Source organism: Oryx dammah, unplaced genomic scaffold, assembly GCF_014754425.2.
Source record: "Oryx dammah isolate SB20612 unplaced genomic scaffold, SCBI_Odam_1.1 HiC_scaffold_1, whole genome shotgun sequence".
Lineage (NCBI taxonomy): Eukaryota > Metazoa > Chordata > Mammalia > Artiodactyla > Bovidae > Oryx > Oryx dammah.
In genome coordinates this window covers 36,700,660-36,726,328 of record NW_024070185.1, presented here as the reverse complement: position 1 = coordinate 36,726,328, position 25,669 = coordinate 36,700,660, and positions in this window count along the sequence as shown.

Genomic DNA, 25,669 nt, shown 5'->3' with positions numbered 1-25,669 from the left:
ACCAAAACAAAACTCCCTAAATATTGTTTGGATTGAATCAGAGCGCTTTACTTTTACTGAGGTCTAGCTTGATCATTGTTTGCTCAGTACAAAGTCCTTCAGCCTTGGCACTACTGACAGTTTTGATCAGCTGATTCTTTGTTGTGGGGGACTGTCCTACACACTGGAGGATGATTAGCAGTATCCCCGACCTCTGTCCACCTGATGCCAGTTTCACTTCTGCAGTGGGACAACCAGTTATGTCTCCAGGCGTTGTCAGATGTTCCCCGGGGGACAAAATCACCTCTAGCTGAGAAACGCTGATTAGTTGGGTTTAAACTAAGCTGAATAGGAAGAATTGCAAAGAAGAAAAGGGGAGAATGACTATCTCTTGATACGTACATTTGCTTTTTGTTTTTTGGAATGCTTTCCTCCTTTCTGCTTAACTTGAATATCTCTGTTCTTATATTAGAAGTGAGTGTTTGGAGATAACTAGAATGTTTGTTCTCAAGGGATGAAGAAAGTTGAAGTCAAAGGATGCTTCAGTAAGGGACTTACGGAGTCTGGAATAGAGATATAGAATGAAAATGTCCTCTTGACTTTTCTCTATCTTCCCCACGGCTTCTCCTGGAAACCTGTGTTTAGAAGACAATTTTATCTCTGTGCAACTAGTGTGAGAACAATAGGTATTAACTGAGTGAATAGGTATGATAGTTCGATGGTCCAGGTTTTTGTGTCACATAGATTTATCAATTGATCTTCTAAATAATAGACATTCAGATAAATTCAACATTATGCCCATTTCACAGATGGGAATGAGAGACTCATTCCAAGACTTGGAAGATGAAATAACTTGCCCCAGGTCACCCATAGTTTACGTGGCAGAAACAGGTTTCGCATGAAGATCTATAGATTATTAAAAAAGCCTGTTTTCCCCACTTCAACAAGTCCTTTACTGTGCTGATTTTGGTATCTGAAGCCACAGGGAAAGGTTTCTGCTGTTTTGGAGATTTTGTATAAGATGGTTTTAGAATAGCTGGATCTTATTTGAATATGTGAGGAGTTAATATATGCACATCCCTATGCCAGTCCTCCTCCATTTTGTAAAGTGGTTTTTAAATGCTACTGAGCCTTTGTAGTTATCTGGTAAGACTCTTCTGACCTACATAATTAAGCTTTTTTTCTGCAGTCCAATATTGTTCATTATTTTCTGCATGTTAGCACCTTCTGCTTTTAGAATAAATAACACCTAATAAAGATAACTCCATAAAATTTGCATAGAGGATGTATGTTTGACTGAGAACATATGTTGGGTGAGGTGTACCTGCTTACTACCCAAATGTTTAAACAAGGATAATAAAAGAAGCTGCTGTTATGTTACATTGCTGAAGCAAATGTTTATGACATTCATTTCAAATGGGGCATAATATAGCCTTGCAAATAAGGAAAGAGCATTTGCCAGCCATCTTTTTCTCTGCAGAATGATAATGAAATAATCATTCTCTTCTCCTTTCCTGCATACAATTTTGAATAGAATTATAGAAGTTCAGTACTGCAAAAGGAATTAGAGATTTGGCTTCAAGTCTAGATCAGTCACCTACAAGCTGTGCCACCTTGAAGCAGTCACTTAACTTTGTGAGCCTCCAGTTTCACATCTTAAAATTGATAATATTGGATGTTTCATAAATCTGTTGGAATAAGTAACTTGTGATACTATAATGAACATCAAATATACAAACCATTTTGTGCTTGCTGAATTTAACTTCATATAATATTACTTAAAGATAAGAAAAAAACTCTTGACTTCAAGGAATTCTTCCTTAGTGCAAGAGGGAGACATACAAACAAGTAATACTAATATAAGTCCTATAAGAGAGGACAGCAGAAACAGTAGAGGAGAAACAAACAATGCCTGATGTTGAAATACTTATGAAGAAGGAGGTATTTGAACTGAAAGATATTTAGTGTTTGTTTTGGACAGGCTAAGAAAGGAAGATGGTAATCCAAGAAAATGATGAAAGCGAAAGCACTGGTGTTTGGGAATAGATATGTTTGGAGACTGAAATTTGTTTAGTGTAGATGAGTGAGAAGACTCCAAATGGAGGTGGATAGAAGAGGAGACCTGTGTTTAGAAAGGTCACTTGAGTGGCAGCATGGTGTGTAAAATAAAACAGGGGAAACTGGCAAATGAGTTGACCAGTTGGTTGCCAACTGTAATTTGTTGGAAGTATATACGAGTATCAGGGTTTGTTGGATAGGTAAAGAACTTGGGTAATTCTGAAAATACGTTTTGTTGTGAATTATGTTTCTCTGACTACAAATACATCTGAAATTAGACAACATGTCTAAGATTCATAAGGCTTTAGTTAAGGAATAGAAGTTAAAGAGACAAAGGTATCAGAAGCTGAGTGTGGGGTATTTAAAGGATGTTCTAGGAAGAAGGAACCACATGAGTGGATCCTCGGTTGGTAATAACAAAACCACAAAATCAACAGCAGAGCACAGGAAAAATAGGAAATGAGTGGAGAGAAAGAAGCCTGGAGATGTCAGCAGGGGTCCAGTTAGATGTAGCCTTGAAAATCCAAACGGAAGGGGAGCTAATTTAGAAAGGAGGAGGGTCATGTCTTCCTTTGAGGCAGAGCTTAAACTTCAGGTCACCAAATGATGGCTACTCATTGAACCAAAGACCTTAGAAATAACCACTAACTTAACCAAGAAAAATCTCCCAATTTCTAAATATAATTCCGACAATCACTTTCCAGAGCATCACATGGCTGTTTAAAATAGGTCAGATATCTTCGTGTGATTTCTTAGGAGTGTTCATTTGGAGGTGATGTCATGGCCATCCTCTAGTCTCCTCCACCTCTTCCCTAAGCCTGCACCCACTGCAAAACGGAAGTCAGAGAACTTGAGCCAGCTCCAGACTGTCCCCTTCCTTCCTACCTTTCTTTGTGCTTTGCTGTTGCTATTTTCAAAGTGGTATGCGAGGGCAGGACGAAGTGTCAGTCTCCCCTTGGAACACATGCTGAAAATGGAAAATAAGATGCATTGTGACATTTTAGCTAAGAGACCTTTCTCGGGCTTTGGGAAAAGCCAGCTGAACAGGCACTCATTGTCACACAACCGGAAAAAAAAAAATACAGCCCAAATGTCATCTCGAAGCTTGTTTGCTGCTAAATTTTCAGCGTACATTTGATTATTCTTCCTTTTCATTTTTAAGGACAAGGGGTCAGAGCTACTCCAGTTCTACCTTTCTTCTCATAAAAGCCACCCCCCAAAAGCAAGACTTGCGTAACTTTCTTCAAACTGGCAGGGGTACTTCACCTGAATGGGGTGAATTCACTTATACTTAACCATATTTTTCAGAGAAATTGACCAAAATTGCCAAAGATATAAAACTACATTTTGGACATTTCAAATCCTTTGCTCTCAGTACTAATCTGTAGTGCTGTTTTTCCTTAACCATCTTTTACTTTTTGTACCTTTTAAGGAGGTGAGATCATGTGAGTGGAAAGAACAAAAACTTTGGAAGCCCTTAGACCTGCCTTGGCATCCTCCCTAGCTGCACGGTTTAGGTCAATGGCCACTAAGCCCTAGTCTCCGCAATTGTTAAATTGGGATAATAACAGTGTTTGCCATATGGAATGATATTGATGATTACATAAGATAATGGATCTAAAACATCTAGCCCATTGCTGGCAAATGTTGTCATAATACCTCCTGATTTAGCCCAGGGTGGCCACATGCAGGTCAGGGGCTTCTAACAGAAAATGATTGAGCAGGGCTGAATGGAGGCAGAGGGCTCCCTTGCTCTTTGATACCAGTGTGGCCTGAGGAAGCACGGAAGGAGTGTCAGAGTCAGCACATTTCCTGCTTGAGCTCCAGGTGAAGACTTGGGGTACAGTAGGGATCCCAAGGGCTTATATTTCTGTGACTCTCATGTGGCAATGCCTTTGCTCCAAGGCCTGTGGGAAAAGAGCAGTGCAGAGAAGGTAAAGGTGTCACCTCCTAATTCTGGGGCTCTGGGCTTGACTCCCAGTTTGCTATTTCTGAGCTCTGTGCTGTGAGTGATGCATTTAACTTCCGTTTTACAGAGGGTGCAGGCTTAGGGGAGGGAAGAGGTGGAGGAGACTAGAGGATGGCCATGACATCACCTCCAAACGAACACTCCTGAGAAATCACACAAAGATATCATGCCCCAGTCCGGCCAGCGATCTACCAAATAGCATTGTTGGGAGAGTTAAATGAGGTAATATTAGCTAACATTTTTTGAGGGCTGACACGTGTTAGGCACTGGTCTAAGCTGTTGATGTGCATTAACTCTTTTAGCTCAGGACAACTGTATGAAGTCTATGCTGTTAGTACCCTAATTCTACAGGTGATACAGAAATATAAAGAAATATAAAGAAACCCAAGCTACCCAAGTTCATTCCAGTTGTAGGTAGAAGAGATTGTAACAGGTTCTTTAGCTTCGGAGCTGTGATCTTACATATCTACTACACCATCTAGGCCAGTGATTCTCAAAGTGTGGTCCCTGGACGAGCAGCGTCAGCATTGCCTGGGAACTTGATGGAAATGCAAATTCTCTACCTAACCCCAGACCTCCTGGATCAGAATCTCTGAGCACGCAGCCCAGTACTCTGCTTCAGAAACCCTCCAGAGGATTCGTAAATAGATGCAAGTCTATTACCCCTGACTACCACTGAGAACCACTGCTCTAAGCCAGCCTTTGGCAAGCTACAGTAGCCACCTGTTTTTGTCAATAAGGTTTTATTGGAACATAGGCTCATTCATTTAGATATTGTCTGTGCTGGCTTTTTTTGCTACACTGTCAGAGTTGAGTAGTTGGGCCAGATACCATCTGGCCTGCAAATTCCAAACTATTCACTATCAGTCCTTAAAAAAAAGTCACGTGCAGATCCCTGGTCTAGGCAATACAGTGAAAGTACCATGCCAGCACAAACTATTAATAAGTGTGCAATAAGGAGCTATTATTATTAAGTACTTGGGAGACAAAACTTCGTGATTCAGAGGCCCAGATGCTCCTCTGCCTTGGTGAAGGGTAGTCTAGCTCAGTGCAGAACTGAACTACAATCAACTAATTTTTCCTTAGTTAGGATCTAGGGACAACTAAGTAATTTGGTCATGGTGATAGTCATTTCTTACCAAAAGGGGGAAAAGGGAAGGAGGATATTACTCTTGAGGCCATCACCCTGCTGTGTCTTCCTGCTGTAATCTCCGTGGCCTAGGGCTGTCTGAGAGATGTGGACTTTGGAATGTGGCGCCCCTGCCACCAGCCTCTCGGCCTTTTCTTCTACCTGATTCTCACTGGCAGCAGGGAGTGCCCTTGAGCTCCAGTCACTGGGACAGAAAGACTGATAGGTCAAGTATCACTTTATTCTGTATCTCCCCAAGTCCATGGTCTAGTTTGAGACTGAATGCAGGATACTTTCCCACACCAACAACCCCCCCCTTATCTTTATTTAACAAATATATATAACTCCTCTGTCAAGTGCCAAAGATTTACACATGTCAGCTTTTTAGACTTCGAGTTAAGCAGTGTGTTATCCAGATAAAGAAGCCAAGGTTCAGAGAGGGTGTGTGACTTCTTAGGGTCACAGAATGTATGTGCTGTAGTTCCAGGACTCAAACTTCCTTTTCCTGAGTCCTGGGCTCAGGCCTCATCTTGCTGTCAGTTCCTGTGATAGGAGCAAATTGACCCTGTAAGAACACCTGTGTGTTTCCCTTGAGGGCTTGTGGGGAAAAACCTTGCTGCCTCCTGAGGACATCAGTTATGCTGGTGGCATCCTTCTCTCTGCATAGGGAAATATATGGATCAGGTTCCTGGCAGGATACAGATGGCACACTAGAAAAGATTTTGATAAAGGGGCCAGGAGAAGCTCCATAGTTTATGGGCCCAGTGAAAGAAGAAAAATAAATATCACCAGACCCCCCCCTTCCCCCAAAACACTAGCTGTATAGAAAGGGCTGCCTACCTTACCACGTGTTTCTCCCTCTAGTCCCCGGTATGGACACCTCTCAAAAATTACCATCTCAGCAGCCCTAAGGGAAGGCCCTTAGAATCATTATGGCATAACTAAAAGGCCACTTTTTCTCACAAAAATGCATTTGAAATTTACATCACTAATGATAAAAAATTGAGTGTTTTTTAATGGGAAGAAAAAAAGAAAAAAACATTCTCCAGTCTTCAGTAAAAATAACATAGAAAGATGTACCCTTTCTTGTATCAAGGCTTTGGCAGAACTCCTGAAACCCTGATCATAGAGCTGAGGTTTACTTCTAGGCAGTCTCTGGGCCTCCCCTCTGTCTCTGACAGTGTGGAAAGAGATGAAGTGTTGGAACTGGGCTGCTCCAGGTTCCAGTCTCTTCTCTTGCTACCTTGGATTGTGTACTTCTGGTCCTCAGTTTCCTCATCAGACAGGATGCAGAATCACCACTGATTAAAATGGATGCCGTGTTTGCACATGTGCCATCTCCTCCGTCTGTCATCAAAGCCTTCAGCTTTGTCAGCCTCCACATGGCACAGAGTGGCTGAATGCCTATTTCCTAGGCACTGAATGTGAGCATCTCTCCATTCCTCCAGCGCCTTTCACAGGTTCTCAACAGTGTTTTCCTGCTTGGCTGGTGGAAGGCCGTGGAAAGTGGTGTCTCTGAGAACAGAAGGCTGCCGCAGGCACACACGGCTGTACACTGCAGCTTGGCTGTCCCCTGCCCGGAGGTCTTGACTCTTGGCCCCTTGTTTAACCCTTGCTTCTGAGAGCAGGTTATTCACTGAGCTTCAAAGGAAGCATCAGGAAGACTTTCCTCCATGCTCAGAGCTGTGGTCTTTTTGGTTTCTCTGCTCCCGTTGGGGATCTTCCCTAGCCATCCAGGAATACTAGTTAGCTAAGGGCTTGGCTGCCAACCCCTGGCCGAGGCAGGGGCAGGGACACGGACACCTGGCAGGCGGGTTTCAGAGAATGCATTGCAGCAGCTGTGTGGCCTGATTGTTCCAGGCCCATTATTCATTTCCCATAATTGTTGACCTTTCTGTCTGCACTCTCCATGGAGAATTTCAAGCCATTTTCCAGAGCACAGATGAATATCTGAAGCGCACAATAGCACAGGAGACTGTCAGCATCAGCCTTATAATCCCTCTTGGCAGCAGATGGGGAGAGGGGAGAGGCCTATCTACGAGGGGAGCTCTGGCTCAAGCGAGGAGCTCCAGGAGTCAGGCAGGTTTGCAGGGTTAGACAAAGGAAGCCCATTCGTTCTGCCCCTTGGGGGTGTTGTCTGTGTATTTCTAAAATTCAGGACTGACCATGACATCCCCTTATAATCACATGTACCTAGTGCTTCCTAATTAGATTCTGACCCTCCTTTCCAGGCACATCTCTCTGTGCTTTGCTTGCTCACCCGCTTGCAAGCTATAATGGACTCTTGGTGATTCCTCATAAAGGCTGTGCAGCTTCATGACAATGGGCCTTTGCACACGCCATGTGCTTCTCCTAGAATGTCCCTTCCTTGCCTGCTAAACTTCTTTACCAGCTTTCTTCATTCTCTGTGCTCCCATAACACCTTCCACTGTCACTCATACTCTATGGTATTAGCTGTGCTCATACCTCTGCCTTGCACTTCTTGTGGGTCAGGGTCAGGACAATACTAATTTTTCTATTCCTATTGCCTGGTACTTGATAGGTACTCTGTAAATGCACTAAAAATGAATGAGAAAATGAATACCTACATTTTATTTGTTGGGATTTTTTTTTATGTTGTGAGCAAGATAAGCTCACAGTAATTAAAGCAAAAAATAAATTTATTGTTTCATGTCACTGAAAAATCTAGGGAATATTGGCTTTAAGAATGGCTTGATTCAAGGTTCAAACAATGTGGCCAGCAGGCATTTGTCAACTCTGCTTCCTCTGGTTGTTTCCTTTATCCACAGCCTGGGTCCCCTTACAGTGTTGAGGTGACTGGAGCAGATACTCTCATTCTATTAAGGCCAGAGAAAGAAAGGGAGTGTTTCTTTTCCCAGAAGTCTCAGCAAAGGTCTCATTGAATCTGATGGATTATGTGCTAATCTCTGAACTAATCCCTCTGGTCAAGGAGTTGCACTATGCAAATTGTCTCATCAATCCGGGGTTAGCTTTGTCAGTCCCTTTCAGTACAACACTGGCAGAAAGTGGGAGAAGAGGTGAATTCCACAAAGGGAAATTAAAGTAATATTTCTAAATATGGATGTTGGCCAATCAAACAATCAGTTTTCACTTTATGTATCCAGTCCCACAGGCTTCAATCCAGATAAAAAGGATACAAACCAAAATTTTTCAAAAGGTTTAGTGGCCATATGCATTTGTTGTGTATTAAATCCAAACCTGAAAGTGAAAAGTACAGTCAAATCCTAGGCTTTACAGTTAAAAAATCCTAATGAAGCTTCCATTTCATAAATCACATGGTTGAGTTTTTTATTGTTAAATAATACTTTTTATTACAGTAGATATCAGATGTGTCATCCTTTCTGGTGATCTAGGTGTATTTTCTCTTGTAGTAGTTCACAGTCTTATGATTTGGGAAATCGTGGTAAGGTCCATGAGTAGAGAATTACAAGTTTTTAGACACAGCCCTGTGCCTCAAATTGCTGATTGGGCTTTCATCTTTTTTTCTTTTTCTACAGCAAATATCACCACTTGGGAGGGAAAATAAATCAACAGTAATATGAAGAAAATTTTATCTTTTTAGTAGTATTATGATAATTCCTTTCTGAGGAAAGATGAGTCATGTCAAAAAGAAGTGTTGGGCAGTGGGCTCTGTGGTAGAGTCAAGTTCTAGTGGCATACAGGTCCCCAGCACCCAGAAGAAGGAAAGGACTTTATAAAATACTGGTGGGAGGGCAGGGGGTTGGAGGAGTCAGGCAGAGTTAGCGGAGGAAGAGGGAGACCTGATAAAGAGGAAAGAATTTGTCCATTTGGGATTTTGTTTTTGTATGGGTCTGAGTATAGAATTAGTGATGTGACATTCCTTCCCTCTCTCAGAAAATCTTTAATAAAATCAATACCATGCATAACATTTTTTGTATACAAATTTTTAGGAATTCCAAGAAGGGCTGATGACATCTTCAGGATTGATAGATGACTTCTTCTATAGGTATATATGATGACAAAGAAGCTACGTATGGTTAGCAGTCAAGAGAGTGTCTGGAGAAAATTTATGTATAAAGTCACAAAGAAGCATTAGTCAGGGCAGAGACTGTTTATCAAAAGTTCAAGGCACCTAGGACCCCATCCCCTTACACAGGGTTCAACATCTGGGACCATTTGTATAGAGTTTGTAGATCAGGAACAAAACCAAAAGAGGGGGCAAAAACTTGGAGCAAGTCTTCCCAAGGTGGACTGTTTTAACTTTACAAATCTTTATTTTTAAAAGTGGTATCACCTGGCCAATAAAGATGAGAGGGATGGGGCATTGAGAGTATGGGGACTCCTTTCTTCACCAATGACAGCATCAAAGACTTCAGATAGGTTCTTTGTTCTCTTCCCATTTCTTTTACTGTTTTCCAGACAGCCAGAGGAAAGGTTGAAAAAATACAATTTCTTTTATAGCAGCCAGCTCTGCCTTTATACCTCTTTAATCCTCAATGACCCAGGACCAAAATTGTTTGCTGGTTAAAAACAAAAAGAAATAAATGAATATCCTTGATAAGAGTTTTGAAATTAAAATTCAACTCAACTGGTTTGTTGAAAATTTTGGAGTATTTTGAAAGATCTCTCCAGGTAATTGCGTGGTACAAATTGTTACATCATCTTTCCATCCACTTGCAATTCAATTCATCCAGGTTTCAGAGAAGTCAATTTTGAACACAGAGTACTAAAGACAAACATGCTTCCCTATTCTCAGTCCATTGGCAGCAGTGGGTTTTCACTTTCCCTGTGGAGGGAACGTACTGCCCAGGGGACAGAAAATACTGCCCACAAGACAGTGAGTTTGCTCCTTCTTGGATTCTCTATTCATTTGTGGCTTCATTTTCTTTCAATGCCTTCAAGATGTCCCCAGCTTTAGTCAGCTTTGCACAGAGCTCTGTGCTTAGAAAACAGCTTTCCCTTGGCTGTCCCTCTAGGTGGGGGATGAAGACTGCTTCTGCCTCTGGATTTGGGGACAGGTCTTAAATCTTCTCACAGTCCAGTTAAAAGTCACTTCAAGAGAGAAGTGCTCCAGCTGCCTTAGTCGCATTCACCATGAAAAGATTTCATTTCATTAAACTCTAGACTTGACTCTCCTTCAGCAAGATTGGGGAAATGTTACCCCTGCACTATTTCTTGACTCCGCTAATGCCACAAATTTTTGATTTATGACAGCTGAGCCTTTGCGAACCTCCCAAGGGCCTTGCTGAGGAATGCCTGCTTCCTCTGAAATTAAGGGGTGCAGACAAAGAGTTCGATGTGTGTTTGTGAGTGAGAAATGGAAACCTCCATCCATCATTTGGACTGGGACTAGGGCTTATGGGCCAAGGGAAGCTGCTCTTTTAAAAGACCAAGGAAGTTTATATAATTTGGATCTCGTGTATGTGTGTGTGTGTGTGTGTGTGTAAGCACATCATGTGGAGAATGTTAACTCCAAACTCTGAGATTGTGTGAGCTTTTTTTAAAAAAAGAGACTTTACTTTTTAGAGTAGTTTTACATTCACAGCAGAATTGACAAGGCACAGAGTTTCCCTACCCATGCATGCATATACATAACATGTTTTAATATTATATTTTAAAACACAATAGGTTTTAACTGATCCTGAATTCTAACTCTAGTTATCTCTGAGTTGGCCAAGAAAAATATGAGAATAGTTGCAAGATATGGCATATGGTTCTGAGAACACTGGACCTGAGATTTCAAGGCAATGTATCCCCGAGGAACATGTCATGCAGGCTTTGTAGAACTCAGGTTTTATTTTGGCCAAAGATCATGCCTGGACTTAACATTTCTAAATTCCAGACAAATATCAATATTTAGGATTTTGGAATGAGAAATCAGAATTCCTAAGCATTTTCAGGTATGCCTGAAGTCATGTTAATCTTAAAATACACCTAATATTCCTAATATGAAAGAAAGTGAAAGTGAAGTCGCTCAGTTGTGTCTGACTCTTTGTGACCCCATGGACTGTAGCCTACCAGGCTCCTCCATCCATGGAATTTTCCAGGCAAGAGTACTGGCACGGGTTGCCATTTCCTTCTCCAGGGGATCTTCCTGACCCAGGGATTGAACCCAGGTCTCCTGCATTGCAGGCAGACGCTTTACCATCTGAGCCACCAGGGAAACCCATTCCTAATATAGGAACTAAATAATACATTCCTAATAGAGGAACTAAAGAACCTCTTGATGGCATCCAGTCCCATCAGTTCATGGCAAATAGACGGGGAAACAATGGAAACAGTGAAAACTTTATTTTCTTGTGCTCCAAAATCCCTGCCAATGGTGACTGCAGCCATGAAATTAAAAGACACTTGCTCCTTGGAAGAAAAGCTATGACCAACCTAGATGGCATATTAAAAAGCAGCGACATTACTTTGCTGATAAAGTCCATCTAGTTAAAGCTGTGGTTTTTCCAGTGGTCATGTATGGATGTGAGAGTTGGACCATAAAGAAAGCTGAGGGCTGAAGAATTGATGCTTTTGAACTGTGGTGTTGGAGAAGACTCTTGAGAGTCCCTTGGACTGCAAGGAAATCAAACCAGTCAGTCCTGAAGGAAATCAGTCCTGAATATTCATTGGCGGGACTGATGCGGAAGCTCCAGTACTTTGGCCACCTGATGCAAATAGCTGACTCATTGGAAGAGACCCTGATGCTGGGAAAGGTTGAAGGCTGGAGAAGGGGACGACAGAGGGTGAGATGGTTGGATGGCATCACTGACTCAATGGACGTGTGTTTGAGCAAGTTCAGGGAGTTGTTGATGGACAGGGAAGCCTGGTTTCCTGGAGTTGGACATGACTGAGTGACTGAACTGAATATCCCTAATACTATTTACATGTTATTAAGAATAACAGTTGAAAGTAACAAATAATAGCACTTAATGGAAAATATAACTTATAATGCATACTCAAACACTGGAAAATACAAGTGACATAACTAACATGTAGTGATCACCATATGTAGTATTCGAATAACAGTATTTGTGTCTCCTAGCATGGTGGGCTGCCATCTATGGGGTCGCACAGAGTTGGACACGGACATGACTGAAGTGACTTAGCAGCAGCAGTAAGGTGAAGAGAGAATTGTCACCTAAGAACATATTTTTCTTTCAATACTTGTTATTTCTTTGAACACCACTTATAGGACTTGCATTAAGTATACTGCCCATATAAACTTATGAATATTTGCTTTCAAGAAAGTATAATTCATGTTTAATAAATATTAAGCATATTAAAATTTAGTTTCATGCCAAAAGCTAGACAGGGATGCATGCATATGCAGATAACATGGTCAGTAGCTATAAGCAAGACCAACAGGTTTGATCCTGATCATTTTTCTCCTGTGTAATTCTCTTCCAGTTTCTGGATATACCAATCTTGTCTTTTTATTCTATGTGTCAGTTGATTCCTTGGAGCCAGTAATGTCTTCAAATTAATTGATAAGTTTTAATACTCATAGGAGAATTAGAATACTTGCTTCCATTTCCCCAGTTTCTCAATTGATTTTTCTTGGGATTTGAGGTTTAGGGAATCATACATTTCCTAAGTAATTCTGGGGAAGGAGTTCTGCAGGGATTCATTGCCTCAGCTATATCTGCTTTCCTCATCATGCCTGGCAAAGCCTTGTACAGTCAGTTCTATAATATGGGAACATGAACTCCTAAAAATCATGGTGGTATGCACAATCAGGCAAGAAAAAACACAGGGATTTTGTAGATAATGGACCAGGGATATAATGCAAAAAACTTCATCAGTAACACATAAAAACAAAGATAAGAACCACATAAAAATGGTAGCATGGTTTTATATATAGTTAAATAATTAAGATGTATGTGAATGTAACAACAGCTTTCACACTATCTTGAAGAATACCTGAGGTTTGCTTCTGGAATTAGGCTTCAGAGCAGTTGGAGCTTGTGAGTTACTGCAAAGTGGTGGGAGGAGTATGACCTGAACCACAGTTCAGCTTGTTCTATCTGAACCACTGGATGGAAAGGTGTGGCATCAGGTGTGTATGAGTGAAGCTCATAGCACACATGGGGAGCTGAGGAGTGAGCAGATGTTTGAGGCCTGTGTCTTGTGTATTCCTGTGCTTGGTTCAGCAAGGTACTGTTTCTGCTTCACCTCATGTTACTCACATATAAACTCATAGTTAAGCAAATGTGAAATTCTTGTTATGCTCAAATTGTTCCCAGTTAAGTCAGTCACTCTGGAACAAATTCAGGTGTTCCAAACAAACCCTAGAGCAGGACTGGCCATACACTGGAGTCAACTGAACTTACTGGATGAAAGAATGATTTTTCTCACTCTTTTCCACTTGTTTTCAAGCTACACTTAGGGGCTGGTTAGGAAGAGCCACATCCCCTCAGTGGAGATACTCATCCCTTGGATGTTCAGCTGAGTTAGGCATGCACTGATGGTATGCCCTTTATTCTTTTCTTTCCCTTTCATCCTCAGTTGCAGGCGTCAGAGATATTCCAGGGACCCAAGAGTGAAGGAGTATATGTAACTGATGATGATCCTACTCTTGGGGTATAATTTGAAGGGAATTAAAAGTTTCACTTAAGAACAGTGGTCCTGATGCCTCCTATAGTAGCTTGTGTGTGTGTCAGTCACTCAGTCGTGTCCGACTCTTTGTGACCCCACGGACTGTAGCCCCCCAGGTTTCTCTGTCCATGGAATTCTCCAGGCAGGAATACTGGAGTGGATTGCCATTCCCTTCTCCATCTATAGTAGTTTGAATTGGGAAACAGGTTGTTGTGTCTTTTTGCTAAAAGAAACATAACACACTGGAACTGAGCACATCATTTCTTCCTAAAGTATCTTACAGAAGTATCTACTGTGGTCTGCTAAACAGTGGAAAGAGACTTTAATAGTCAGTATTCCTTTCTATGTTTTCAAAGTGTGCTTTCTCTGTCTGTCTGTCTGTCTGTCTCTCTCTCTCTATATATATATATATATAATCCATTATGAAAAATAATGTATATCCATGAAATAACATTTTAGAGAAGTAGATAGAAGAGACAAACAAAATCATATTTGTCCCCTGTGGCAACACATCCATGCATGTCCTTCCAGTCTAGAAACAGTAGGTTTTGGTGACAGAAGAAGAGAATAAAATGGAGCTGGCCATGTAGCAACTTTCCTTGCTGGTTTCTCTAACACCGTCTTCATTCATGAATGTAGGAAATGAATGGAGGAAAGCTTGGGGCATTGAAGCACATGGTAGCTTCAAAATGACTCCTTCAGTTCTCTTGGCTGATCTTTCTGGTAAAGCTTCACCACCCATGATGATCTAAACTGTCCAGCCAGCTATTGGCCTCAGCTGACTTTAAAAACATTATTGGCTTGGCAACTCAGCTGTTGAATTTATCTTCTTGGTTTTTGAATTGGGCATGTGCGTTTTACTTGGCTAATCTTTGGATTTCCCTTTCATCTTTAGGAATCTGGTTTCTACAGACTGCCTGGCTTGTGGTCTTCATGTATGTATGGACTTGGTTTGGGTTTGGGATCATACATTTGACCTGGGTGAAGTAGTCTGTACTATAACCACAGTTAATGAGCTACCTGATGGCTTGACTACACAGGTCCACACCCAGCCCCAGTGTGAGGGCCAAGGTTAGCTTAATGGGACCTCATTGTCAGGGAGAGCAGGTCTGCCTTGGTACTATAAATAAAGGACCTTGGGCAGCATCAGAATAATTTACATAGTTTACTTAGGTAAGTGCCATAAGGTTGCTGATGGTCAACACTCCCAAAAGAAGACTTCTTAAGCTTCTGAGCTACCTTTTAGCTTCTTGACTGGGGAAAGGAGGAGATATGGCTGAGTTTTTTTTTTTTTAATTGTGCTGCTTCATGACTCTTCAGAGGAATAACCTATTCTTCATTGACTGAACCAGTGTGATTCCTTTGTTTGAATCTTAGACCAGATCCTTCTGGGAGACTAGGCCCACTGAATACCTCTAAACATGGCCCAAGTCAGCTAGAAGTTCTGCTGATACCTCTGCTGTCTCAACAGTTTTCTAGTCCCTGGGTAGTAGCTGCCACTCTCTCTCCATAATTATGCCCTTGTCTATCTGCCATATTTAGACTGTCGGCTTCAGAACCCAGGAAGTCATCCAAGGCTGAGATAAACTAAGCTTTGAACACTATGTTATGCTCGATTAAAATGGAATGGTATCAAGTACACTTTATAATCCAGGGTGGGTAGAAACAGTATTAGGTGCTTTGGTGAGTTAGCCACAGCAACAGAAAAATATGATAATAGTGAAGTATTTTACTTGTATAGGGCTGTACAGATTATGAAGTATGTTCACTTTCATGATTAAATGTCATATTTTTCAATGCTCTAAGGAATAGTCAGAAAGTGATGGTGATATGTAGAGAGGTTATGTGACTTGCCAGAAGATGCAGTCAGAGGAATGGGAACCAGGTTTCTGAGTCAGATCCTCTGATTCCTAGTCTAAGCATCATTCTATCATTGTGTAGTATAGACTGTTCAGTTCAGTTCAGTTGCTCAGTCATGTCCGACTCTTTGTGACCCCATGAATTGCAGCATGCCAGGCCTCCCTGTCCATCACCAACTCCCGGAGTTCACCCAAACTCTTGTCCATCAAGTCAGTGATGCCATCCAGCCATCTCATCCTCTCTCGTCCCCTTCTCCTCCTGCCCCCAATCCCTCCCAGCATCAGAGTCTTTTCCAGTGAGTCAACTCTTCTCATGAGGTGGCCAAAGTACTGGAGTTTCAGCTTTAGCATCGTTCCTTCCAAAGAAATCCCAGGGCTGATCTCCTTCAGAATGGACTGGTTGGATTGCCTTGCAGTCCAAGGGACTCTCAAGAGTCTTCTCCAACACCACAGTTCAAAAGCATCAATTCTTCGGCACTCGGCCTTCTTTACAGTCCAACTTTCACATCTATACATGACCACAGGAAAAACCATAGCCTTGACTAGACGGATCTTTGTTGGCAAAGTAATGTCTCTGCTTTTGAATAGACTGTTCAACCAGCCCTTAATATAAGGTCAGAATTACAAACTGAAGATGAAGGCTATTTCTTTCTTTGTGTATACTCTGACATATTATGGGGAATCCCATGGGCCCACATGACTATTTATAAGCTAGTTTATTCTTTCATTTTAAAAATTGCATCATACTTTTTCCTAAGACTCATAGAATTATAGATGTACAAGGAACTGTAGAGGTACAACTTAGTCATCCCATTTTATAGATGGAAAGATTGAGACTCACGAGACTTAAGCTGGCTTTTAAGAAGGAGGGCAGGTAATTTAACCCATTTTGTGAGTTTTGATCCAGCACTTTATCCTGCTTTAATCTATCTGAGGGACAACAAGTGTCTTTTCTGCCTTCAACTTTTGTCTCCTACCATCTTCACCCCATCCATATGGCAGGCTGAGTTAAAGTCTTAAAAAAAAGCCCTCAGGCTTCTCAAGGCTTTTTTTCTGGATTAGTGCTCTACACAAGCCTAGATATGTGGATAAAATCCAAATCAATGGTTAGACAGCATCCCTTTATGTACGTGCCATGGCCTTAGTCTAAGAGTGAGGCTGTGGGTTGGCAGTGCGTGGAGCTGCACGGTGGAGCTGGCCAAAACCTGAGCCTCCCACACGGGCCTGCAGGCTGTTGTAAGTTGGACATGATTTTATGTCTGCTTCCGTTTGCGTCTCTGTTCCTTTCATCTAGACTCTGTGCTAAAGGATCCTTGGCCCATAGCCTTGGTTATACTGATGGTGGTTTAGTCACTAAGTTGTGTCTAACTGTTTGTGACCTCATTGACTGTAGCCTGTCAGGCTTCTCTGTCCATGGGATTTTCCTGGCAAGAATACTGGAATGGGTTGCCATTTCCTTCTCCAGGGAATCTTCCCAACCCAGGGGTCGAACCTGGGTCTCCTACATTTCCTGAAAACCCAATTCTGGGCCTGCTTCTATGGTGCTAACGTAGTTCATAGACCTTTGGATTCTTTGGACTCATAAATTATGTAAGGAGGGAAAGGTGAGGAGGCTTTGTCATCTTTATTACCTCTTCATCTCCTTCAGACATCTCAGCAATTAAACTTTTATGATACTTCAGAATCAGAAGGAAAACAACAATGACTGCTATGTGCAACAATTGATACCATTCATTGAGCGTGTGTGCTGGCTGGCTTTCTGATGTTATCTCACTTAATTCTCCTAAAAACCTCCGCAGGTGAGGAAACTGAAATTCAAGTGTAAGTGACCTGTTTAAGCTTCCTTCCTTGTGAGGGTCAGTGTCTTGATTTGAGCTGTCTGCTGCAACAAGGTCTGTGTTCTTGCCACTATACAGGATAGTGCGTAGCCAGTGAAATCTGCGGTAGTGGACTGCCAAGTGCCATGGAGGATGCCGCTAGAGTAAAGGGCGTGTGGAATGGGAACCTGGGGTAGAGCTGGGGGATTGAGTGCCGGAGGAGGAGAGCTTTAACCCTTGTCACTCTCCTTCAGACTGAATTCTGTCTCATCAAAGATATCTGGCCTGTTCTCTTCGTCTGTCCTGGTGACATTTTATACAGGCAGGGGAACTTCCTCCAGGATCTATGAACTCAGGGTAGCATAGGCATGGTGTCGTCATCCAGTTAACGAGGTTGGCTCCCCACCATTCATCCTTGTAGACTTTTTCAGGATGGCAATTCTAGTTTATAATATTTTGATGCTATCTTTGTAATTGTCTTTTTCACATTATCAATTTGCCTCTTGGCCAGGAATGGGCCCTTCTCCATCTCTTGTTCTCAATGAGCGTGTCTTCAGTGTGAGCTGAGACAAGTCTCCTGCATCTGCACATGTACACCCTTCCTGGTGCCACTTTGATGCACTTGATTACCAAGCAGTGGCATGCAAAAAGGGTTCAGCCAAAATGCCTGCGCCAAAAGGCAAAATGAGCCGCTCTGGGTGGCACATGCATTACATCAATAAAGGATGTTTGGAAACCTAAATGTTTTGACCAGCAAGGGTAAGGTAATAATGGTTCATTTACTGTGTGACTTTGGGCAAGTTTCTTAATTCTTATAAGTCCCAAATAATGTGTGAATAATGCTGACCACTAACTTTAAAAAGCTGTTAAAAGAACTAAATGAGCAATATATGTAGAGCAGGTACTAGTCAGCTTGATACATACTAGGTACAAAATTACTGGAAGCTCATATCCTTTGAATAACATCTCCCTAGCCCTCACCCAACCCCAGCTGCTAGCAATGACAAATAAACTTTCTGACTGATTTCTTAATATTCCACCTATAAGTGAGATTATATAGTTTTTCACTTAACATATCAATGTTGTTGCAAAAGGATTCCTGCTCCCGTTCTTTCTTGTGGTTGAATAATATTCCTGTGTGTGTATGTTGACACTGTTTACATATCCTGACTTTATGAATAATGCTACAATGTAACATGGGTTGCAGATAGCTCTTAGAGATAGTCCTTTCATTTTTTTGGATATATATGTAGAAATAGACATGCCGAATCATTTGGTGGTTCTGCTTTCATGTTTGAGAAACCTCCATAGTGTTTTCCATAGGGATTATACTAATTTATGTTAACCACCACAGTGTATAAGATTTCTTTTTCTCTACATCCTCACCAACATTGAATCTCTCTTTTTTTTTTTTTGATAATAGCCATTCTAACATATATGAGATGATATTTTATTGTGGTTTCAATTTTCAATTCCTTTATGATTACTGGTGTTGAGTACCTTTTCATGTATCTATTGACATTTGTGTGTGTGTGTCTTCGGAAAAATGCATGTCTATGCTTTTTGTTCATTTTAAAATTGGATTGCATGTTTGTTTTTCCTGTTGAGTTGTATGAGTTGTCAACTACAGTTGATTTACAGTATTAATTTCAGTGTGCAACATAATGATCCAATGTTTTACATATTAGAATGCATTAAAGTTATTATAAAATATTTGCTACATTTCCTGTGCTGTTCAACATGTTTTAATAGTTTATTTATTTTATACATGGTAGTGTTTATCTCTTATCCCCTATCCCTATCTTTCCTCTCCCCCTTTCCTTTCCCCATTAGTAATGACTAGTTTGTTATCCATATCCATGTCTGTTTCTGTTTTGTTATATTTGTGTGTTTTATTCTGTAGACTCCACATGTAAGTGATAACATAAAGCATTTATCTTTCTCTGACTATTTCACTAAATGGCCTTCACCCTAGTTGAGAGCTGTACCAGAGCTAGAGGGTCTGGGATGGTCAGAGGAAAGCAGCCAGAGCCCTGGGGCAGTTTCAGTCTGCTTCCCCCGCCTTGTTCCTGGAAGTAAACAAGCATGCACACACTTCATAAGCAGAGTCTTGGTTTCTTACAGCCCTCCTGTAAGTCCCCCTAGTTTTTAAACCAGCTAAGGGGACTTATCTTTCTGTTGTCACACCTCAGGGCTGGGGTGCCCAGTATGTGGCTCAAACTGCTTATTCCCCAGCCAGGATCTCTGAGCCCATGATAGCCCCCCTCACTTGTGTCTTCTCGTAGCAGCATGGGTCCCAACCTGATGACTTCTGTTTCCATCTGACTATGTGTGATCTTTCTTTATAGTCTTGGTTGAAGAATCCGTCTGCCAGTTTCCCTTTTGTTTTCCAATGAGAATTTCTCCACATGCAGGTGTATTCTTGATGTTTTCTTAGGGGAAGATGAGCTCAGCAACCTCTTACGCCAGCATCTTGATCTCCTCTCTGTTTCTCTCCTCAGTGTCTTATAGTTTTCAGTGTAGTGATCTTTCCCCTTTCTGGTTAAATTTATTCCTAAGTATTTTATTACCTTTGATGCAGTTGATAATGGGATTGTTTTCTTTATTTCTCTTTTAGATAATTCATTGTTAGTGTGTAAAATAAACTTTTTAAATGTTGATTTTGTGTTCTGCAACTTCATTGAATTCTTTTATTAGTTCGAACAGTTTCAGTTCAGTTCAGTTCAGTCGCTCAGTCGTGTCCAACTCTTTGGACCCCATGAATCGCAGCACGCCAGGCCTCCCTGTCCATCACCATCTCCCGGAGTTCACTCAGACTCATGTCCATCGAGTCAGTGATGCTGTCCAGCCATCTCATCCTCGGTCGTCCCCTTCTCCTCCTGCCCCCAATCCCTCCCAGCATCAGAGTCTTTTCCAATGAGTCAACTCTTCGCATGAGGTGTCCGAAGTACTGGAGCTTCAGCTTTAGCATCATTCCTTCCAAAGAAATCCCAAGATTGATCTCCTTCAGAATGGACTGGTTGGATTGCCTTGCAGTCCAAGGGACTCTCAAGAGTCTTCTCCAACACCACAGTTCAAAAGCATCAATTCTTCGGCGCTCAGCCTTCTTTACAGTCCAACTCTCACATCCATACATGACCACAGGAAAAACCATAGCCTTGACTAGACGGACCTTTATCGGCAAAGTAATGTCTCTGCTTTTGAATATACTATCTAGGTTGGTCATAACTTTTCTTCCAAGGAGTAAGTGTCTTTTAATTTCATGGCTGCAATTACCATCTGCAGTGATTTTGGAGTCCAAAAAATAAAGTCTGACACTGTTTCCCCATCTATTTGCCATGAAGTGATGGGACCAGATGCCATGATCTTCATTTTCTGAATGTTGAGCTTTAAGCCAACTTTTTCACTCTCCTCTTTCACTTCCATCAAGAGGCTTTTTAGTTCTCTTCACTTTCGGCCATAAGGGTGGTGTCATCTGCATATCTGAGGTGATTGATATTTCTCCCAGCAATCTTGATTCCAGCTTGTGTTTCTTCCAGTCCAGCATTTCTCATGATGTACTCTGCATATAAGTTAAATAAGCAGGGTCACAATATACAGCCTTGACACACTCCTTTTCCTATTTGGAACCAGTCTGTTGTTCCATGTTCAGTTCTAACTGTTGCTTCCTGACCTGCATCCAGATTTCTCAAGAGGCAGGTTAGGTGGTCTGGGATTCCCATCTCTTTCAGAATTTTCCACAGTTTATTGTGATCCACACAGTCAAAGGCTTTGGCATAGTCAATAAAGCAGAAATAGATATTTTTCTGGAACTCTCTTGCTTTTTCCATGATCCAGCAGATGTTGGCAATTTGATCTCTGGTTCCTCTGCCTTTTCTAAAACCAGCTTGAACATCAGGAAGTTCACGGTTCACGTATTGCTGAAGCCTGGCTTGGAGACTTTTGAGCATTACTTTACTAGCATGTGAGATGTGTGCAATTGTGCGGTAGTTTGAGCATTCTTTTGCATTGCCTTTCTTTGAGATTGGAATGAAAACTGACCTTTTCCAGTCCTGTGGCCACTGCTGAGTTTTCCAAACTTGCTGGCATATTGAGTGCAGCACTTTCACAGCATCATCTTTCAGGATTTGAAACAGTTCAACTGGAATTCCATCACCTCCAATAGCTTAGAAAGTGATGCTTTCTAAGGCCCACTTGACTTCACATTCCAAGATGCCTGGGTTGAATTTAGGTTTTTCTATGTATAATATTATATCATCTGCAAATAGAGACAGTTTACCTCTTTCTTTCTGATTTCTGTATCTTTTATTTATTTGCATAATTGCTCTGGCTGGGACTTTCAATACTCTGTTGACTAGTACTGCCAACCATGTACTTGATGCTGAAGGTACTAATGGGACCTATAGACCCCATAGAGGTTGTACTAATGTGATACATGTTGTTTTCTCAATAAAGACCTGCATGTCTTGAACATACCAATGAACTTTTACCTTTATGCTACTTGAGTGGGGCCTTCCTTATGTTCTTGGAGTGATGATTCACCCCAAATAAAGGGATGTCCACCGAGGTAAAAAGCAAATATATCCACTGGCTTTTCACCTTCTTATCAGCCTAGTGACCAGAAGATCATGCCTATCATTCAAAAGCAGCTCTTGTGCTTCAGATGTTGATAAAAGACCAGTGACCCAAGAGGGAAAATATTTGAAGAGGAAAAGGCATTTGTCAAACTCTCCTTCCCCAGCTGGTCCTGCTGCTTTGTCCCAGTAACAGAACCCACTACTACCCTGGTCTGGAAGTGCTTTGATGAGTTCAAATTTATTGACCATCCTGTCACCAAGGTCCATTTCAGATTTGGATATTGTTTATCTGAGGCTTGCCCTTGGGACCCCTGGAAGATGTGTGATAAAGAATGTGGATTTCTCTTCTTTCTCTTCTTTTCATCCCCTGACCCTGCCATCTCATTTGCCTTCTGTTCTGTCTTCTCTGTTATGATGAGAGCACAGATCTTCGAACCCGTGATACTACATCCCATTGGCAAGAAAACACAGGGGAAAGAAATCAAATTCAAATAGGGATAGAATTCATTCAACAAGAAATGATTGAATGCTTCTTATGTGCCAGGCTCGTAGATGCTGTGATACAACTATGGACAAAATGATTTTGCTGTTCTCGTGAAGCTTGCATTGAGTGGGGGAGAGAGATACTAAACAAATAAGTGTATAAAATATATTTCTGTGTTGGTTGCCCCTAAAGCAAACCCCAAAACAGGGGTTTGGGTGAAGGAGTTTATTTAAGAGGTAACCTCATGAAGGGATAGAGAAGTGAGGCAGAGAAGGGACAAAAGTGAATAAAGAGTGCACTAATGATTGGGTTGCCACAGTGGGCACCTGGGGCTGAATCCCACTGAGAATTTTCTGAAAGTCAGTGCAGAAAACTGCTCAGAGTGGTCCTCATTAAGGACACAAGTTGGAATATTTATCCACAAACTTCTGTCCCTCCGTGGTTCCTAGGTTAACTTTTTAACATTTCTGGCCTGCCTTGCATGTAGGCTGAATGTGTTTTCATTGCTAGAGGAAAGCAATAAGGCCATTAGTCAGAGAGACAAAAGAAACCATAGGCTGTAAGAGAAGTATCTGTGGTTACCTCTGGGGGAGGCCAAAGCTGTGATCAATGATGTAGACAGTGCAACATCAACTCTGTTGTATCAGGTGAGAATAAATACTAATATAGAGTAGTAGTTAGGAGATAGAACTTCTGAACATAAGGCAGTCAACTCTCTGAGGAGGTGATGTTGGAGTAAGGACCTGAAAGAAATGAGGGAGCCATGCATACGTTTGGGGAAAGATCATTTCAGGCAGAGGGGATGGTGAATGCCAAAATCTTAAAGCAGGTGGGGGCTTGTACCTATTTTCAAAGTGAATCTGGTAGGATTTGTATTGATGTGTGTAGAAAAGTGGAGTCATGAATGATTCTAGGGATTTTGGTCAGAACACTGGTGAAATGGAACTGCTATCTATTGAGATTGTGAAAGGGAAGGAACATATGAGGGTGTGATTTCAGACATGTTAAGTTTGTGATAACTTTTATCCAGGTGAAAATGTTGCACAACATAGTTGTGTATATTTGAAGTTCAAGGTAGAGATTAGTTCTGGACATACAGATTTGGGAGTCATCTCTGTGTAGATGGTATTTAGAGTCGCTGAACTGAATGGGATAACCTTAGACATGATTATAGATAAAAAGAGAAGCTCTGGAGTATTTCAAGCTGTAAAGGTCAGGAAGATGAAGAGAAACCAACCAAGGGATCTGAAAATAGTGTTGTGCCCAGGGACAGGTGAAGAAAGGATTTTGAAAGTAGCTAGTGATTGTGTTAAACGCATGGGGAGAGCTCTGCCGAGTGGGAGGTGAATGGTTTGGGTCTGGATTATATAATGAAAGAAAGTGTAGGTTTCACCATATTAATGTAATTGAGGGTCATAAGGCATTCGTGAAGGGCTTCAGAGCAAGGCTGAGATCAGAGAACATTTGAGGGAAGGGGGATGATTCCTGAGAGACAACTGCAATGGGTTGCCCAGTAGTTCACGAAAGAATAGAGTGAAAGGGAAAACTTCAAGGGGAGATTTTGCTTCAGTGATTTTTTTCTCTGTCATTGGACATGCTAATTGGTGCTCAGAAAGGTACTATCTTGATGTGGTAATCGAAATCCTCACTTAAGATTTCAATTTAAAAATAAAGAAATAAACCAAAACTGTTTACATTTTTGTATATGAGTACATTTAAACTGATAAAACGCTATACCTAAAATGGATACACTGGCTAGGTGACTTTGGGCAAATTGCTTAGCCTCTCTGAACCCAATCTTCTCTTCAATGAATAGGAGGTAAAAATACATATGCCCTGGTTTGGATAGGCTGAGTATGATGCTGTGTGAAAGTGCTTAGCAAAGACTCTGGAAAAGTATTGGGCAGAGAGTATATACTTTATTATATTCTTCCTTCTGTTTCCTTTAAACTGCACCTTGCACTTTATTTTTATTTATTTATTTATTTTTTAATATTTTATTTTTACTTTATTTTACTTTACAATACTGTATTGGTTTTGCCATACATTGACATGAATCCACCACAGGTGTACACAAGCTCCCAATCCTGAATCCCCCTCCCACCTCCCACCCCATATCATCTCTCTGGATCATCCTCATGCACCAGCCCCAAGCATCCTGTATCCTGTATCGAACATAGACTGGCACTTCGTTTCTTACATGATAGTATACCTGTTTCAAAGCCATTCTCCCAAATCATCCCACCCTCTCCCTCTCCCTCAGAGTCCAAAAGTCCGTTCTATACATTTGTGTCTCTTTTGCTGTCTTGCATAAAGGGTCATCATTACCATCTTTCTAAATTATGTATATATGTGTCAGTATACTGTATTGGTGTTTTTCTTTCTGGCTTACTTCGCTCTGTATAATCGGCTCCAGTTTCATCCATCTCATCAGAACTGATTCAAATGTATTCTTTTTAATGGCTGAGTAATATTCCATTGTGTATATGTTCCACAGCTTTCTTATCCATTCATCTGCTGATGGACATCTAGGTTGTTTCCATGTCCTGGCTATTATAAACAGTGCTGCAATGAACATTGGGGTACATGTGTCTCTTTCAATTCTGGTTTCCTTGGTGTGTATGCCCAGCAGTGGGATTGCTGGGTCATAAGGCAGTTCTATTTGCAATTTTTTAAGGAATCTCCACACTGTTCTCCATAGTGGCTGTACTAGTTTGCATTCCCACCAACAGTGTAAGAGGGTTCCCTTTTCTCCACATCCTCTCCAGCATTTATTGCTTGTAGACTTTTGGATTGCAGCCATTCTGACTGGTGTGAAATGGTACCTCATTGTGGTCTTGATTTGCATTTCTCTGATAATGAGTGATGTTGAGCATCTTTTCATGTGTTCATTAGCCATCCGTATGTCTTCTTTGGAGAAATGCCTATTTAGTTCTTTGGCCCATTTTTTGATTGGGTCGTTTATTTTTCTGGAGTTGAGCTGCATAAGTTGCTTGTATATTTTTGAGATTAGTTGTTTGTCAGTTGCTTCATTTGCTATTGTTTTCTCCCATTCAAAAGGCTGTCTTTTCACCTTACTTATAGTTTCCTTTGTTGTGCACCTTGCACTTTAAACTGCAGGGATCAAAGGAAGTCATCTGTATGAAATCACTTTGAAAAGTACAGTATTCTGGACACCTGTAAGGCATTACCATTGTAGTATTGTAAGCAAGAAAGACACGCTAAGGTAATC